The 20,233-nt window shown below is 48.1% G+C and overlaps 1 protein-coding gene across 2 annotated transcripts in view; it reads right to left on the reverse strand.

Moving 5' to 3' along the window:
- Positions 1-20,233, reverse strand: part of LOC8043682 (synaptosomal-associated protein 25) — a 272,225-nt gene that overhangs the window by 89,218 nt on the left and 162,774 nt on the right. The window lies entirely within an intron of this gene.

The following is a 20,233-nucleotide window of genomic DNA, read 5'->3' on the forward strand; positions in this document are numbered from 1 at the left end:
AAACCCAGACACAAAAACAAAAGTCAAAAGAAAAAAAAATCGGGAAGAATGTTTACGCGCGTGTAGGAAACCCTCCAAGTTGAACTTTCGCGCGCACCAAAGAACCCGTAGCTCACACAGCTATACTGCTCGTTAGACGAGGATTTGTAAATAAACAAACAGAGGTCGTTAGCGGCCTCGTGGAGAAGACCGGGATCAATTTTGGGGACTTTGGGGAAGCTCGGTCAACACGCATCAAATATGCATCAACGAGCGCGAGCGCGTGAAACTCAAATGATCACGGGTTCCCGAGGTACGATGGAGGTAGGAAAATCTCTCTCTCTCTCCCTCCCCCTCTCTCTCTCTCTCTCTCTCTCTCTCACACACACACACACACACACACACACACACACACACACACACACACACACACACACACACACACACGCACGCACGCACGCACGCACGCACGCACGCACGCACGCACGCACGCACGCACGCACGCACGCACGCACGCACGCACGCACGCACGCAGAGAGAGAGAGAGAAGCAGGAGAGAAAGAAGCAGAGGTGGAATCAAAAGGAAGAGGAGTCGGGGAGCTAAGGCGGTAACAGGCGGCTCCTGGCGTGCACACACACGAGCAACGAACACAACACACCGGCAAGGAAGAGATACAACTTGGAGAACTTCCACGCCTGCCGGCCAACACACGGGCGAACACCCTAAGAATACGCGAGAACACCCCGGGCAGCCTAACTCCAGTACCAACAACACTTCCCCTAGGGGCAAAGATGAAGATGGGGGAGAAGGTGGAGGAAGACCAAGGGCTCTCGTGAATCGTGAACACACAAAGGTGCCGATGCGACAGAACCCAATTTAATTATACTCCCGAGTTAGGAGCACCCCCCCTCCCCCCTCTCCTCAAACCATCCGTTCCTCGGGCTTCCAAAAGATCGCTTCCCTCTCCCTTCTGGGTAGCTTTCCTCCTCGCTGTGCTTGGGGCGGCGAGCGGCTGTTTCGCGGGCTTTGCTAGGGAGAGTCGCGGGAAAAAAACGGAAGCGCAAAAATCAAGATCAAGGGGAAAAATCGCGCGCGTGGGATGCGTGTGCCGACGGCGCGTAGGTCGTCAGGGAAGATGCCGAACGAGGGGATGCGCTGTGGGGTACGCCGAAATAGATTAGAAGCGGCTGGGGCAAAAAACTACCGAAAAAAAGAAGCGATGCAGGGGCAAGGTTTTTATGCGATGGGAGGCTGACGCGACGACTACTCCGTCTAGCACTATTTCAATACGTAGCCATATCTCTTCCCGTCTTGTTAACAGCTTTGCAAGTAACGCTTCGTGCATACGTAAAGCCGACACTGAACTCCCAAATATCTTCTATTTTTTCACTCCTAGATGGAAAGATATGTTGCGAAACGAACTTTTCCTTAAAAACCAATCGCGCAATATGTACGTTGCGACACTACCCATTTCGGACGTTGAATGCAAAACAGGAGCATAATTCGGACTATGTTCTAGGGAAACCGAACTCCCAAATGTCTGAAGTGCCTGAATAGGCCCACTATACTGGAAAATAAACTTTAACCGAAAAAAAAAAAAAAAGCTTTTAGCGAGATTATTACGTTGCGACATAAATATCGAGACGTAGATATTGCGATATCTTCCTTTAAAGCTTATATTAATAGAAACGCGTTCTCCCCGAAAATACAGAAATAGTTTTTTTATTAGCTTAGTGAGTCTATAAAACACTGGAAATGCCGAGCGTACAATGTAAAAGAGTAAAAGAAAGCTACTCCCGCAAATACATTAGGACACGCGGCACGTCTATCTGTTTAGGCGGAGGCACCGAACAAAACGGATATAGAGAAACGAATATGATGCCAAAATGTAGTGGTTTAGACGGCACTGTAGCGAACGAAGGAAAAACGGTAGACACGCGGGACCCAGCAGCGAGAAAAAAAGGTGCTGTATCAGGTCAACAGACCGAAGAGCGACTACAAGAAAGGAGGCGGCTGCAACAGAGTTTCTCGTAAGTGGATGTGACGGGCGTAAGCCCGCCCCGAAGTAGAGCGTCACGCCACACGGGCGAACGATTGTGTTTCAGCTCGCTTCGCCGGACAATCAAGGAGACGGGACGGAGAACCCAGAGGCCAAGGAGCTGCGGAAGACGCGAGGTACGTAACAAGTTCGTAAGCCGACTGTATAAGCAGCGTGCAAATATGCGGTTATTTATATGCCTAGCCGAAAGGGGGGGGGGGGATAGGGAATTACGGGAAGAGTGTGCGATGCAAGAGCCGAGTTGCACGAAGACTTGGGAAGATGGGGAGATGCCAGGTGTAAAGAGGGAAGAGGGAAGAGGTACGAAAGCAGGGTGTGTTGGCGGGATAAGGGACATAATAAGCCACGGGTTGGGGAAGCGGAAAATGAGACGACGGAGACGAATGCAAGAGCGGGGCAGAAGCGGGGGAGGCACGGAACGAGCGCTGAAAGTAGGGATTTGGGGAACAGGGGAGGCTGCGAAGGGGAGCGCCCGAGAGGACAAGAGCGGAGAATGGAAGGGGCGCTTGAAAGAAGGCAGGTTCGACGAAGGTCACCTAATTTTAGGGATTAAGGAGACAAAGGCGCCCAAGAGAACGCGCGTCAGGTTAAGATGGGGTTTAAAGGGGGGCGTATACGAACAAAGATGAAACAAGAAAGAACAGACAACTCATAATTCACTGTCTTCCAAAGGTGGCCAGAACGCTTAGCGATTACGAGTAGCGGAACTACCAAGGTGAATTCCCGGCGCAGGACTAGGAAGGTGGTTCTGGTTTGTTAGGAGAACCCGAGGTCAAGATGGGTTTGACTAAAGCCATCGTGTATCTTAAAATCGCGGTTACCAGTTATCTGAAGCTTTGCCTCAGAAAACGCTTTTCCGTCCTACTTAGGAATGTTAAAACAGTACGCGACAGAGCGAAACGATATTGCCTGAGCTCTCCGACATGAAGTTCAGGAAGACGCCTTTCTGATTCGTAACCGTTCCCCGAATCGTAACGAAAACTTCCCGAGCTTCGTGTCGGAAACCTCAGGCGGTATCGTCCCTGAAGCGGACTGTTTTAACATTCCTATGTAGGACGGAAAAACGCTTCGTGCAATTTGAGATAAACCTCCAGGGTAACTAGCAACATTCGTTTTAAGCACCGAAATTGGCCGAAGTGTTCTTGGTCTCAAAGCCTTTAGCTTATTTATTGCTCCTGCACGCCCTATCTCGTTTAGCCACTCCAAATCTGGGGGAGGACGGGCACTACTTGCTGAATCCTTTCGCTCGCCTTTCGTAACGACCGCGGCACTCACGCGATCCGCATCGCAAAGTAGCTCTATCAGCCAATAGAAGCTTCGCGATGGAACACCGTTAGTGCCACCGCTTGTCACGACACTCGCCATAACTATGAGCCCCCCAGCGAAGGGAGCTAAAAAGAAAAATGAAATTATACAGGCTCGTTCGATCTCAATTGTGGCCGCGGTTATATATATACTCCCAAGGTATCGAACCACGGCTAGCGTTTCCCTCGGTTCATTTTCCACGCAGCTCAGTATATTGACATTATGGAATGTAAACATCATAGACCATCTCATAAATCACCCTCTACACGCCGCCATCCTTGTCTACTGGGCTGTACAACGCGTTATGAGCCCACGAACCAAAAAGCAGAAAAGGGGAAACTCCCCCGATTCCTCCTTTCCATTCGGGAAAAAGGGAAACCCGCTTCCTTTCTGCGGGGAGTAGCTCAGATATCCGCTCCTGCGGGGAAAAGGGAGGAGAACTTGAAAAGAGTAAAGCTACAACTTTCATAACGTTTATGCGCGTGTGCTAGTATACACGGGGCCACTGGAGCGCAGTAAATGCGCGCTCCGACCTTGGGCTCTAGCATACCTGTTCCTGCTTGTGTGTGTTAGGAGTTACAATGAAACAATTTATCTTCTGCGGAATATTAGACGGCGAGCGTGCGTCCATGGCCAAGCGACTCGGCATTTTTTTGCCCGGGTGATCAGCGCTTGCAAGGTGTGTGCACTACACAAAGATAGAGTGCAGCGCCACCTTGCGTTAGTTTTCTAAAAGCTCCAATTCAGCGTTCCGGAAGCCAGAAACGAGAGCGCGCCGTATAGCGTTCAAAACTCCTTTTTTTTTTCAGCGATCGTTAGATTGTCGGAGAAGCCGCGCCCGCCCGCTTCAACCTTCGATAGCGCTGCACATGACTTGCACAAGTTGGTGCCACCGGGAACGCAGGCAAAAGAGCGCCTTTTTTTTCCGGTGGCTCCCTCTTAAGGTTCCTTCCTATCTGTCATTTCACGACCAGGATTATCGATTGCCGGCGACATTTTCTCCGGTGTATGCTAAAAAAAATAAAAATACGGTGCGAGCTCGTATTCATCGCGGCCTTAAAACCGACATCGTCAAAGTTGAGTCTTGAGAGTACTTCCGATTTCCAATAATGAAAGGAAAATTCATCCTATACTCAAGACGTCGTAGGGAGCGTTTCGCCAAACGTGAAAGATAGACCACAGCGACGCTTTTCGTCGCGCGCGGTCCCTGAAAGGATGAGAACGTCAGGGCGTCTTTTTTCGACGCGCGGCCATAAGCCCAGCACGCTTTCGCTGTCTTCCGTCGTGCTCCGAGTGCGCGTGCACGCTCGAAGCGCGCCGGAGGCGGGACAGCTGAGCGACAGCACTCTGCTTTTCTCCTTTCCTAGACCAAAGGTAACGAAAAACACGCTCCGAGGGGCTGTCCGACATCGGAAGATGGCAGGTTCCGGGATTACAGTGAACGTCCCAATCGTTTCAATGTGGCTTGCGCAGTTTCCCCGGCAAAGATCAATGGTAGGACCGGCATCGAACGCTCGCGCGAGATCCAGCGCGCCTTCTCGTTTACAGCTTCAGGCCAGCTTTTAGTGGCTGCAACCTATATTGACCGGCCTCAAAAAAAGGAATCGCACCCCGAGCATCGATTGCCATGCGCACAACATGCGTCCGGTCTTATAAATAGAGGCATGCCCTTCTCCCCCCCCCCCCCTCCCCTTCTCCTACGCCTCCTCTCCACAGAAAGACCAGAGGTGCCCACGGAAGCCAACCGTAGGGTGCCTCGATTTCAGAGTACTTCCGAAGGTTCGATCAGAGTCACGTGACTCAAAACAACAACCCCCCCCCCCCCGTGACGAAGGCGCGTCGATCGTCTGCAAAACGTCACCACCTCTCCGCCTGCCTTTCCTCCTCGCCACATTGACAACGCAACGCATGCGCACCTGCCACCAGTCTGCGGCGCAAGCGGCGTCCGCCATTAAGTGGCGAGCGCCCTCGATCGTTTCAGTAAAAGCTGCCTCTTTGAAATCTAGGCTCTCTGGACCACCGCGCAATCAATTTTTCGCAGTCTGAACTGAACGATGCGAAACTTGCGTGAGTTGTACGTTGGTATATGCGACTGTAGAGGAACGGAAAGGTTCTGGAAAGGCGGAACACGCGGGCTCAAAGTCGTTCTCCGCCATTTTTGTTTTCTTTTTTTAACGGCCGTGGGACACGGAGCTGGCCGATTGTGGTCATGCGGGTTTTATAGATCAAAAACCTTAAAGATCAAAGCTGAAACCCGCTTTTTTTTTTCGGCCCGCGTTAATAAACTGCGCAAGGCAGAACGCTGAAACTTCGTGAGAATATCCGGCTAGCGGTGGGGATGGAACGGGAGAGTTCGCGAACGTGAGGTTGCCTCTATCAAACAATAAAACAAAACGAAAATTCACAACAAGCCGACGTCCACCTAAACATATGACTCGTTCAACCGAGAAATTAAATAGTGGGCGCCTCTGACATCTATTCCAGCGAAAAAGCTTGAGAGCCAAAAAGAAATCAGCAGTCTCTTTTAATAACATCTTTTTTTTTTTTTTACTAACACAATTTCAGCAGGCTTTCACCATATCGTTTTTTTTTTTTTTTTTTTTTAGAGGAATATTAGGCTTAGGTGGACATCCCGCTGAAAGCGAAATGGACCGATCTCACTATAGTCCGTTGCAACCTAAGAACGAAGGGCGAGGGTAAGACGGGCCGGGGAGGAGGAAGCAGACGGAACGCTGGAGAAGAGAGGGGAAAACCTCCTTCTCTCTTTAGCGTTCCGTCTGCTTCCTCCTCATCGGCCCGTCTTACCCTCGCCCTTCGTTCTTAGGTTGCAGCGAACTATAGCTAGTTTTTCTACGCCTCCCGTGTCGCCATGCATTGAAGGAACTGTATGCAGTCTTTCCGCACGCGCGACAACCTCGCCGTGGGGGTGCGCGAGCAGAGCACGAGAAGGCGCGAATCCCTGCACAGGCGCCTACCCCTTGTGCACTACAGTTACGACGCCGTCACGTATGCGTGAGATGCTCAGTCAGATCGGTCAAGTGGAAACCTCGATAGATATCGAAGCACGCGCTGCAACATAGCGCGACACTGTTGGCACGAGCAAGCGATCGCCCGTTTTTTATACTTTACATTCGATTTGAAACGATAACGCCAAAAACAACTATTGTGGGGGGAGTGCTCACCGGAAGTCATAACCTAAACCAGTGGTTTTCAACCATCGTTGTTTCGCGGACCCCTTGTGGATCGGCGGAAATGATGGAGGACCCCGTTCGTGGTGGGAGGAGAGGAAAAATATAGGTCAGATATAATAATGATTTATTAAATGAATATAACTAAAAGCTAGTGTAAAGTGGACCTCTCTTATTGACATACACACGAGAAAAGCTTGCCCGAAAACAGAAACATTTCTTCTCGACAAAAAGATAACATTTTTTGCCGGGCTTGACTGATGAGGCAGGGCTTCGCGGACTTGTAGAATGTCTTCGAGGACCCCTATTTGAGAACCACTGACCTAAGCGGTAAAATTTGGTACCCGCCAATACCCTTGTAAAGTAAAACAACAACAAACAAAACAAAAAAAAGCCGAAGTTTTGTTTGCACTAGTAGTGCCGCCCGGCGTACGTATTCCCTATCAGAACTGCAGCACCAGTCTCAATTTTTCGGATATTGTACGAAGAAGAAAGCATTTCGTCCAACTGCAACTTTCCCCAACAACGGCCACTACCATCAGCGGATCGATCACCTTGACTTCCCGATCCGCCAAGCATTACCCTCGTCGCCGTTTCTATTTTCGACCGGGAGGGGCGGGAGGGCCCATACGCCGCCGTCACAATCCCTACAAGAGAGCGAACGCCGGAGGACAATGAAAACGGACAAGCGAAGAGCAGTGGGCTGCCATCAAACCAGATACGGACAGCCCGGACGTCAGTTCTCATTCGCTCCTGCCCCGTGCCTCCCTAGACATACTCCCCCGTACACCAGCCCTTTCTTATCGCTACTCGGCTTCTTTCACGATAGAGTTGGTCCCTCTTCGGCACTAGGCGTGCCACTTTAGCGACCCAACTTCCTCCTCCTCACTTAATTTTTATCGCTCGTTTCCCCCGTCGGCCTTCCCGCCAATCTTTCGGGTTCGCCGTCCAACCTCACTTCTAGCAACGTCCACTTGTTTTCCTTTCTTATGCCCGTCCTTTTCTGTATCCTCTCTCCGACAGTATTCACGCGCAGACTCGAGGCAGCGAGTCCACATTCGCGTACGTTAACTCTTCCCTACCTCCCTCAGCTCTGCGAATGCCACCTATACGTCGACTCACCTTAACACGGACTAACTGCGAAGGCTGTACGAGCGCGAGCGGGTAGCCTTCAATGCCCCGACTGGAGCCATAGCCTCCTCTATACTGACAAAGCCGGACAGATCGCCACGAGAAGAGGCCGCCGAAATGGAAAAGGTAGAGCGGCAGACAACGGATGAGAGGAGAGCCACGTGACGGGTGCCCCGCTGCGGCGAGGCGCCGAAACACACTTCTCACGAGCGACGGAATGTCCGCTCGTGCTCCTCGCGTTCCTCTCGCTGCCGCTTCTTTTCTCGTCGGGTTTGAAAACCGTGTTTCGGGTCCTGGCCGCTGCAATAGCTGTGCGCTGACGTCCAGGTTCCCCGACAAAAATACACTGTGCTACCAGATCCTCGCGCTCCAAATGTGCGACCTGGTACTCTACGGCTGCATCGTCGAACTGCCAGACTTTGTCAGCAAAGGAGGCTTTACTAGAGCACTCGCTGTCCGAGCTCTCGTGTAGCAGCCGAGGCTTCGTCCAAAGCAAATAGCTCGCGCTTTTAGCATCCGCGGCTAACCATAGTCCATGCTAAGGTGAGACGAAGGATAAAAGACAAGGAGTGCCCATCACGTTAGATGACCCCAAACTCCACCGAAGCGGCAAACGCGTTCGTCATGGCGAACACGATCATGCTGCCCCGATCGAAGCAAGAACGCGCGTGCTCGGCAGAGACGCTGAAAGCCCTACCCTGAGCGCGCCATTGTAACGTGTGCGACGCCCGCACTTCAATTGAAACGCAGTGTCGTTTTAGAAGGCAGCGGTGGCCGAGTGCGATAGCGCGGCGCCGCTCGGAGTACGCGGGGCGAACGCTTGCACCGAAGAACCCAGGCATCCCGCGTGTTGAATGCTCACCCACGCTCGTTTCCGTCCGGACAAGCATCGGACAGGCGTGCGGTCGTTTATCGCTACTGCCTGATGCACGTTCAAGACCCCACGAATGGTACTGCGCTGGCTAAATGTAACGTAAAGCTTACAGGAAGTTCCCTTTCGTTTATGCGGCATTAGTGCCTCCCCGTCTTCAACCGCAATCAAAAAAGCAAAAAAAAAAAAAAAAAAACGATTTGCCACAAACACGAGCGCTACGCAAGCGTTTACCCAGTTATTCGAAGTTTATCTGTCACTGGTGCTTCCTTTTTAGTGAATCTGGACGCCGATAAGATTCGCTACCACGTGTATACGTTCCGTATAAACGCAGTTGCTCCTATTTTATACGGCACGGAAGCTTCCCTTTCCACGGACAGTGTCGAGGAGAAGTAGCGGTAACAGAGAAATACGTACCATATACAAGCGTACACACACTTCGTCTGCCAACAGACTCCTGCCTAACTTAAATGGCGCTATGCATCGTAACTCCTCGTTATTCCGGCAGTAGCGCTCACCTTCCCGAACCGTTCGTATTGTTTCTGAGAGGGTTAGAACGGCAGTGCGGTTCCTTTCAGACGCCCGGCTCCCATCACGCACTCGCTGCGTTCTCATTCTTTCAGTGACTACAGACAAATGACTCCCTGCCCAATACGTTTGATTCGCGCGAAGAAAAAAAAATGGTACTGGATAAATTAGATCCATATACATACATACGTGCAAAGTTATATTCCCCGTTCAAAATACACTTTGGCCGGGCAAAACTAAAGAAAAAACAAAACAACAACAAAGGTGGCATAACGAAATTTGTCTCGCACTAAAACCGGATAAACGTGGGACTCAAATGAGCGGGTCTCCCACGTGAATGGATGAGAAACGAGGCGGTATGCGCATATTTTACTTAACGCGTTGGCTCATGTCGTGATCGAGGAACAACGTAGGAAGAAAAACAAAAAAATAAAAAAATAAGATAACCCTGCGCGACCTCGTTAGGGAAATACCGCTCCCAAAACCCGAATATCTTCACTTTCAGCTTCTGCCGTTCCCAGCCGTGCTCAAAATTCCAGGCGACGGCAGCGTAATCCCGCGATAAAATATGACACTAAAAAAAAATGGATAGAAAAGTACAACGGAACTGAGGGAACCGTCTTATTAATAGTTCAAAACTGGGTAATGCCGATAAAGAAAGAAAGAACAAGAAAAGTAAGTTTAGAACGGTCGATTGCCCGTGAACGTGATAAAACCACTTGTTCGTGTTCAAATGAACGAGACGCAAAACCGAATGTAGTTTTTTTCGAATAAGAAGCAACAACATTCGAAACGCTGAACAAAAAAATCGTTCCAGACCATTTGGGGGGGGGGGGGGGGGGGGGGGGGGGGAGAGGGGGGAAGGGGGGAACATGAGAGCAAACAAGACGACAAAAGTGTTCATTCGCGTACATATATATATTCCTTTGGTTCTGGAATATTATTATTTTTGGAATACGTTTTGCTCGATTAGGAAGCACCAAATGGCTTTGAGTATTTAAATGACCCGAAGTGTGGAAATTGACTTTATATTTTTAAAGATCATAGCGAACAGTTGGAGAAGGGTCAGGTTACAATGGCGTTCCTTTTCTGAACCAAGGTCGAGCGTTAAACATAGTGACTCGAAAATTCACATAGGAAGGGAAAGAAGAGGAAGCAGTTATTCAATCGGAAAGGACAGTCTTTTAATTTTATAAAGCGAATGAGCGTGGTTGGTAGACATGCTCAAAGTCAATGTAAAGTTTAAAAAAAAGGTACACGTTTAAAAGGCGCTAATGTCCAAATACGACAAAGGACGGATAGCTGACATCTTTAGTGCTATAGGATTCTGAGTGTCCGAATTAAACAAATAATAACAAAAAAAAAAAAAAAACTCGCCGATCAAAACATTTGTTTTATACGAATTTATTAAAAACACTTAAGCGCCGTTCACACTCTTGCGACCGAGTAAGACCCAGAGAGACCAGACCGGTTCTTAAGCCTTTTGCGACTTCTTAGGATCGGATGCACTGCAGCGGAGCTGGTGCTAATCTCTCTCGGTCGTACTCGGTTGCAAGGGTGTGAACGGGTCTTTATATTCTAAAAAATGCCGACAAAAAACAACGAGAGAGTTTTGTATTGGTCTAACTAAATCTCCGGGTCAATGCTCCTAGACAGAGAGAGAGGTCACATGGAGTCGCCTTTCTGACCTCATTTGGTACAGCTTATCCGTCCATGTCCCTTCTCAACAACGGTTCCATGCTGCCGCACTTCTGAGTCACGAAGGAAGCTGATCTGGGCGTGTGCATTATGCCCAGCCACAGTTCATAATTCGTACCGCTTAAAAAAGAAAAAGACAGAGAGGCGGCAGTGTTTTTATGTTCGTAGACACACTGAATAGTAACCGATGCTCTCGCCATGCACGATGAGCCCAGTGGTTTTTTCTGTCTCCAAGGCAGACGCCCAGGGCCGGCTTATCATTGCTGTCAACAACTAAAACGCTTTACAAGTATCGTTGAATACACTACAACGAACTTATACCCTAGCTACACGGGCGCTTTCAACTGCCATTGAGTCAACTGTCGTTGACTCAATCGCGATCGGCCGGAGTTACACGGCGGCGCCAACTGTCATCGAGCCGCTAATGACAGTTGAGTTCAACTGAGCTCCCCTACCTCAGTTCAACTGAACGGACTTCCCCAACTGAGGTAAAATGGCGCCTATCCGCGGGACCGCTGCCGCCGACCATCGTTTCCGAGGCACTTACTGTTTCGGAATGCAGGGGGAGGCGTCTAGAAAGAATCGTAGCAGCAAAATATCCGGGAAGGAATAGCTTTAGGCGTCCGAGCTGCCGCTAAAACGATCCCGGCTAGCCGGCAAGCCACCAAACGAGCGAAGATGGCGGCGGGGCCAGCCGTGTGAATGGACAGATAGTAATGGGTGCACCCATCGTAGCGGGTTGTAGCTAGCTCCACCTAGCCTAAAATATGCGCAACTTAGCCTTGCATTTGGTTTGGTACTGATGTAAACGCCGCTAAAAAGCAACAAGGTATTGAACATGATGTACGATATACTTATAGTAAATAAAATATGTTTCTCCGAGTAGATTACTTTAACAATTAGACTGATCACGAGGCACAATAACTAGTTTCGTTTTAGCTTCAACTGGGTTCTAGAGAGCCGTGTAGCACCATCTCAGTTCAGTTCAGTTCAATCACAGTTGTGGCCGATAACTGTGATTGAACTCAATGGCAGTTGAGAGCGCCCGTCTAACTAGGGTATTGATCTACTTCAGACAGCAGTAAAGGACCTTGCTGTGCCTGACGGCACGTTCTCGTAGATATTGTTCCCTTCGATGGGTTCGTGTGCCTACATAATCTCGTTTGATCAGCCATTTTGGAGAGTCAAGAATGCGACAACGTCAAACTCCGATCGATAAACGTCAAATTGTGGAGGACTGAAATTTCGCACAAGCAAAATGCGAAAAACGCGAAGTTGTTCGATAACACATAAACTACAAAAATAGTCTAATATCACCAAACGTGAGCTGCAAAAAAACAAAACTCCAGGAATCGATATCAAGGTTAGTGAAATGACTTCGCGATTAATTATATCTTAGTATACTGTACGTCACATCAAGCATCGAAGAAACGAAATCACTTACTAGGTGGCAAGGTAGTAATGCTGATTATTCCCGTATCTTCTCGTAGCACCCACATTATTACCTTAACTATATTAACAGAAAAAAAAGGCACGAAAGAAATTAGGTAAAAATCTCAAGTCCGCTACCAGCATTGGTCAAATCTTCGCCTAAATATGCCATCTCACCTGCATGACTACAATAAAGCACGTCCAATAATAGCAATACAAGTATGTCAAATAATAATAATAATCATAATAATAGTATTAATGATACCGAAACAAATACTAGTTAGTGGCGTGTTTGCAACGCTGAACTGAATTCTTGAGAAGGAATTTCATAACCTATAGAGTCGATCAAAACACATCGCTCGCCACTCCCATCCCCCCATGGCACAACCCTCTGTCCCCTCGGAAGGAACAAAGCAACTTTGTGGCGACGCAGGGTGGTGGTTGCGTCATAGCGTCGTCTCACCACGAGGCTGTCAAAACAGAGACAGTTGCAAAACTCGCGATTCCAGACAAAGCAAAACAAAGCGGAAGCCGAAAACGCACAGCTTTGAAAGGACAGTATTCTGCTGTAAAGTGCACAAGTTCCTTCTAAAGTTCCTATAGCTCAAAGAAGTAGCCGCGTTTCTTTACATGAAGCGGCATTATTTTATGCAGCGGTGAAAGCTTGCAAAAGCACGCGGCGTACAGCACGATCACGAACCGAAAATGTTTACCCCTATAAAAAGTGCTTCTCCAAACGTCTTAGTAATCGCTACCCTTAAAAAAAAAACAGAGAAAAAAAAAACTTTTTTAAGGGTCATGGGTCGAACACGTATATTAAAATAATATTGTACCACGAAAAAAAAAATCGTTTCCTAGCTATATTTACGCCGCTAGACGCAACTTAGGTGCAGAAGGTGGAGGTCGCAGGCCGCTAAGCCCCTCGCAGCGTTTATAATGTGCTTACATCTCTCATTGGCTGGAGAGATGACTGACGTGGGAAAGTTCGGTTGTAAATTTGTATCTCCGTGCCGTAGTAGTATTTTATTCGACTAATCTTTTTTATGTCTGAGAAGCAAATATTAAATAAAAAAGGTCGTGATTGTTTTCAAATGCATTCTAAGGTTGATTCTCCCGCTTTGGTTTGAAACGTTAATAAACACGCTTGCGGGCGTCTGCGGAGCCCTGAACGAGCGAAGCTCGCTGAGCTCGTCAATTGTTATGAGTGCGAGTGGTTTTGAGTTTATAGAAGTGTTTCGAGGAAGATCTTCTCAACCAACGTAGTTTGCAGCAAACAACTGCCGCACGTACGCGCTTTCCAAAGCGCTGAGCCGAAGCTTGTTCTGATAGCGGGACTGCACCTAAGCCTAGCGCCCCAGATCAACTACGTTGATCGATTTGGCTTGATTTCTTTCTTTGCGCGTGCTGATGCTCACTATAAAGATGCTGATTCCCGTCAAGGTGGCCCCGCTGCTCTGTGAATTGTGCAACCGTCGTTGATTGCGACCGTGGTTTCAATACCGGGAAGATACCTGCACAGGTAAGCATTTGCGAGCCATTCGGTTGGAGGCAATCGGGGGTTCGGCTAGCATCAAGTTTATCCAAGTATGGTCCCATTATTTCGCCCCGAAAGGAAAGTAGCTCTCAAATTTTGCAGTGCACGTGGCCTACCAAAACGAATTGTTTTACGTTGCGTTTTAATAGTCCGTTATGACGCATACCCATCTTGCTCGCGAATGCCATGTAAAAAAAAAAAAAAGTATTAATAACAAGCGCGTAAAGCTGGAAGGACTGCATATTAATTGTGTTGTCTTTTTTTGATACTTTCGGTCGCTTATTACCGCGAATCGACAGACGCTGTCAGACGCTTGTATTGGACCGTGGCTCGTGCATGATGGAACGCTAGAACGCCGCTTTCACGGTCGCGTCGTCTGAGCGTCGCAGACGATTTTAGACGGGGGCGGAATAGCAGTCGGACGGAGACGAAAACGGACGCCGACGCGCTGCTTTCATGTCCGCGCCTCACGGGCATTGCAGACGACGATGGGCGGTGATGGAATAGCAGACGATGCCGGAGGCTGCCGCGCGTCTGCTCGCACCCCAAGCAGGCGGTGTTAAGACTTCCAGACTAGACGCACCAGGTGTCGCGAAAGGGAGACACCAGGCTTGTGAGCCTGTTCGGTCGAGCAGCCAAGCCAATCCAGTAGTAATGGGAGGAGCCACTGATTTGTGGGCGGGGCATACAGCGGGCCATGACCTTTACCTAAATTGCGTATAATAACGTAAATATTGCGCGAAATATTTTTTTCGTGGAAAATTAATTTTTTAAAACTACGTGTCCCATCTATGCCAATAAAAAAAGAACTTTTTTCTTGCAATGTCTTTTTAAGGACGCTAAACTTTACTGGTGGGCTAGAACTCCAGCAGCTTTCCTTTTGAACAAACACGGTACAAAGAACAGGATACTTTTCGTAATAACAAGAGCGAAGACCAGACTCGAGTGGAGAGAAAGAACACGTAGAGAGGGTAAAAAATATATATATATTTATATATAATGTCACGGTCAGTTCGTAGAAAGTTTGAAGAGTTCTCGACAAACTCAAGTCTTAAGATAGGCCGCCGCGCGCGTACTTTCCCAAACTGACGCAGGAACAAAGCAACCGCGAAAGATAGCAGGAGGCAGTGAAATGAGAAGCGAAAAGAGAAGACTCGACAAACGAAAGAGACAGGTCCCCCAAAAGAGCCACACCGCGGGACAGAAAAAGGGGAAGTCACCACCGTTGTCCAGATGTCCACAGCGCCAATTCGCACAACGCCGTGCTGGAGCTAATTAGTTTTTCGTCGCACCGACAGGCGCCATTAGTGAGACCGGACGGAGAAATAATGAAAGAGCAGGATATTACATTAGTGTGGCATACCCCGCGTTTGGAAACAGGCACCCTCGGTCGTCTTTTCGTTTCCGTTCCCTAATAACAAAGGCGTATCGTTGTTACATTCCTCACATGTAATTAGAAAGACATACCGCGAAAAAAAAAACCCCAAAAAACAACATACCCGCATGCATATCGTCTAAAGGTTTCATTTCAAGAGCAGTTCCAATTACCAATGTTCATGAAAGACTTTAGCACGGAATGCCGAATTTGCCTCTATAACCCCCGTACCCTCAGCGCCTCGGTGATGTTAGTACAACGTTTCATAGGGATTCGACTCATTTCTACGGTTATATAGTTATAGTCAAACTTCGGTTATAATAACTGCAGTAGAGTGTGCGCAGCAATATGGTTCCCGCAGTCGCAATGGACCTTGCCAGAAACACCGGTTAAAGGCGCACGTTCAGGTTTGACGGCTTAGCGTAAACGATGTTCTTTCTAGCTACCAGCATGTTTTCTTTGTTGTTGTTTTTTTTAATGTAGTCGTAGTTAGTGTCACAAATCTGACATAAAAACCGGCTTAGCCTTTACAGGAATGTCGGTTGAAGTAACCCGTGTACCTGCTACACCTAGGCAGTTTCACACTGCGGTTCGTTACGATCACGAGTATGTCACTGGCGCCGACAGCGAAACGCAGAATGAGAAGATCCTTTTCTCTTACTAATCGGGTTCCAGCGAATGGCCGGCGTACTAGTTCGTTTTTAAGCTACACGTTGGTGTATAGTCACACCTAGGCTCCGTACGCACATCCACATCACTGCCACTGTTACGGCATGATGCGTACAACACGCGAACTTCAGCTGGAGTCACGTTCTGATGCGCTCTTTACAGCGTGAACCGCGACCTATATAGCTATCGCAGCGAATAAACAGCGATTTAAATGCACTTCATTACCGGGCGCCGAGCTAATAATAATGATCATAAAAAGAAAGTCAAACGAAGCGAGAAAAAAAAATCATCCGAAGCGCGAACCCCGCATTTAGAAGGCTCGGACGAGAGCTGGTGCTACCTCGTAGACTTTGAATTTCTTCTTTTTTTTTTTCCTTCTTTCCTTTTTTTTTCTCTCAATTTGCATTCAAATCGGATTTTTCGTTGAAGTCGGAAGACCGGAAACGAAAAGGTTGAAAAAGTAAGAAAGACGCATCACCTCATTTCCCGTTTCGGCAACCCAGACTCCCACGCCCGTCTCTTCTTTTGCCCCCATCTCGCCTTTTCTTTTCAATTTCCTTATCGCTTCCAGTTTCTCCGCCCACCAGTTCGTACATGAACTCTCCACACTGCTACTACGCCAAGCTATCTGCATTGCGTGCTAGAACTTCAGTACGTTATACTCTTTCTTTTTTTTTTTTTTTTTTTGTTCCGTTCAAAAGCTTTATTCTGCCCAAATATGCGTTCGCGTAAGTTGTCCGAAACAACCTCAGTGCCACTGCTGCACCGACCTTAGAGCTAGTGCAAAAAAAGATTCGGAAAAATGTTCCACACAAGACAACACTTGTCCCGGCCTTACTCTTCTCAAAATGTGCTCTCTCGCCAGGACTTGGTCGATTAACACCACGACCAACTCTGTGATTAACACTGACCAGACAAGGTATACCAATGACCTTGAATTATCGTTTAAACGTTAGCACGGGTACTATGACAGTAGAAGTATCCGTCTTACATCAATGTAAACGTTCCAGTTCGGCGTTTCCGTTAAATTTAGCGGGGAAACTGAATCGGTGTTGAGGTCGCGTGACTTCGATTTTCTCGCTAAATCTAGCGGGGACCAGAATTTGCGTATTGGTCACGCGACCATGTCGCGTGATGTCAATTCTTCCACTACGTTTAGCGGGCAAACTAATTTTGTGTACAGGTCACGTGACACGAAGCCACGTGACGTCATGAGCCACGGTTTCACAAAATGTAAAACAACTCGACAAAAAACGTTTCACGTTAACAACAACAACCACCACATTATATCTAGGATTGTGATGATGGCGGCATGCTATGGACGCTTTGCACACGGACCAGATTACAGCCGCCATTGCTAACCCTCTCTCGTAGTATTACCGAGATACCGAAACGGGCGCTGACGTGCCTCCACAAAGGCCAATAAAGCTGCGGGGAGAAGGACGCGATAGAATCCAGGACGGCGATATAACTTCGCCCGCTAGATGGCAACAATGAACTAAACATAATAAGGAGAGAAAAAAGACTGAAGGTCGCTAATGGCGGCGCCGATGCAAAGCTCCTGCAAAACTGTCTATACTCAGTGATATTTTTGCAAGTCCGACCGATGCCGCCGCTATACAAACAATTATAACCAATCAACACGAGTGCAAAAAAAAATGTTTTTTGTCGTGGAGGATTTTGTGCGTTTGCCATCGCACACTAGTAGACCAATCACGAGCAGTTAATACGCCGCGATCCGGTGCTTTCTTTTTCTGCACCTGAATGGTTTAACCGGTGAGAGCAAAATCAGGAACGCAGCTGAAGCCGTGACGAGGCACTTTTGGCACTGCCCGATGGGAAGCGTCGGATCAGATACCGTTAGCGCGGTCCGACTTTTAAAGTGAGGAAAAGCAGAGATCGACAAAACTGCCCCTCCCCCCCCCCCCCCCCCCAAACACACACACACGCACACACCCCAACCCCCCCCCCCCCCCCCCCCGGCCAGAAAAAAAAGAAAAAAAAAAACCCTGAACATTGTTTTTGCGCACACACAGCATAGCGAAGAAATTCGCTATCAAAATATGTTTCCCTACAAAATAAATAAAAACAAAGTATTTTAAACGGCACGCGGATTTGAGTCCGAGTGTCTGCAAAATATAATCCGGGTGAAAATTCTCTTTGGCAGAAATGAAGCGGAAAAGCCGAGTGCAAACATATCTGCAAAAAACAGAAAAAGAAAAACAACACAAAACACACACCTGAGGTAGAGGGTTTTTAGAAAACGGCTGCAGGGTCGATGGTGGCGGCAGCTGGGCGTGCGGCGTTTTGAAGAGATTGCGCGACTATCGATATTTCCCAGCGCGTGCCTCGAAAAGAACGCTCGCGCACCGTGACAGGGATAACAAGCGTTGAAGTGCAGCGAGCGGGCAATCGAAATTCTGAAAAGAAAAAAGGTGTCTCGTAGATCGAGCGATAGAAAGGGACTAAAATAAAGAAAGAAAGAAAGAGTTGCAGATCTACACTTATTTTCCTTCCATAATACACGAGAGAGAGAGAGAGAAAACGCTAGAGATGTGTCGTCCTTTGAAAGCTCTAAATTAAAAAAAAAAAAAGTAACGTGGGTATTTAAACGTTTTTTTTCTCAAGTTTCGGATCGCAGAAGTGTCGGGTTGAATCCATCTGTTCAATCTGGTATACAGTGCAGAGTTGAGTATTCGACTGCTGTGCAAATATTTATCATTGGCTCTACGTCCACGACTCATTCCCCGTCACGTAATCGTAAAAAGCAAAGACAACCCCCCCCCCCCCCCCCCCAACCGAAACTGTAATAAGTTTTAAATTTTAACGCGAAATTCTACGCAATGGGACGGTAGGGCGCCCAAAGGAACGAGACATTTTCGATAATTTATAGTCGGACAACGAGAACAAACCGAAAACGAAGTATAGTAAAAAATATATATGTATAGAAACAGAGAGCGAGAGATGAGGAAGAAATATATGGAAAAAGAGGGAAAAAGTGCCAGAGAAAGGGGTAATTGGAAACAAGCAGACTGATTTACACGAAAAACAGGTTTCGCAACAGCGTCAGTTGCGCAAATTGCGTCTGCGAAACTCGCCACGAGGGTCATTTCGTCAGCCTCATCCGCTTCGAGGTGAGCTCTAGGAACTCCGCCGACTTCAGGGTGGAAGGCGGCGCAGCTGTCAAGGAGACGCTCCAAACTTTCCAACAAACTCTTGGTTTCCACGCAACGCGCTCTATACAGACAGGCATAAACTAGCGACCCAAGGAAATGGGAGCCCATTCTGCTTCCGTTGGGAACACCATGGTAGTGCCTCGTCTTACAGGCGAAATAAACAACAATCTTAGATCCGCACAAAAATTAAAAAAAAAAAAAAAATCCTTCTGGCGATGCGGCGAAATTTCCACATTGCCGCCCGTATTGAAACATACTTTTTTTTTTTTTTTTTTTTTTGAGCCCTTCGCAAGTTGGTGATACTCTAGTACGCGCAGAAAGGACTCGGCGAAAGGAGTGAACGTGACCTACCAGTTTACCGCGTGCGCGGTTTTTCGGCGCTCAAGTGGCTCTACCCAATTGATAAGGGACGGTAGATTGCACCACCTAGCGTAGAAACCAAAAGTACGATGTTTCGTGTACCCACCGACTTCTTTCCTCTCTGTCTTTTTGTAACCCTATCACCCGGCGGTGTGGAATAGTGCCGGAGTAAACGCCCCATTGTTGCCAATGCTACAAAAAAAAATCCCTTCCTTTTCCTCCCCGCAGAGAGCCTGAAAGGGGTCTAAGCTCGAAACCCAAAGAATGGCCGTTGCAAACATTCTGCCGCGACACAGAAATAAAGCAACATTGACGAGTTATCCTGAACAAACGTTGACGAATAAGTTTCCCTTCAAAATCCGGTAACGGTGAAAAAATAAAATAAATCTAAAGTGGAATTTTATTGGGACCACCTTTAAGCCGGCGCTCTGCCAAGCAGACTCCAGTGAAGTGTCCGGGGTTTTATTTCCCTATTTTCTTTGCGCGAGATTTCGAACAATGCTACAGTTCTCTTTTTCTTCAAATAAATCACTTCGGGGGCGCTTTATTGGATAGTTTTGGTACTATTCGAAAGCCCGGAACCGTAACGATAATCGACTAATCCCCATCACGATACTGATCGACAGTGTGAGAATGCTCGTCCCACCACCAGCGAGATAATAGGGAGTTGTAGTGCATCGTTTTTCTCCTCCACTACGGTATCCGTGAAGAAAACGACGCAGCTGCGCATGCGCGCCGCCAATCTTGTCTGCATAGTTCGAGGTCTTGTGGCGGATCACGGAGCGCTATCCGGGTGATTAGCGGGCTGCGGAAACGAACTACTACAATTCCCTATCAGGGAGTTTTAGGGAACCACTCCTACCTTCCACAACGCTTCGACGTCTCGTGGGCGACTCGAGGACGCATGCGCGGCCAAAGCACGGCGGAA

The sequence above is a fragment of the Ixodes scapularis genome, unplaced genomic scaffold, assembly GCF_016920785.2.
Source record: "Ixodes scapularis isolate PalLabHiFi unplaced genomic scaffold, ASM1692078v2 PGA_scaffold10__122_contigs__length_95168666, whole genome shotgun sequence".
Lineage (NCBI taxonomy): Eukaryota > Metazoa > Arthropoda > Arachnida > Ixodida > Ixodidae > Ixodes > Ixodes scapularis.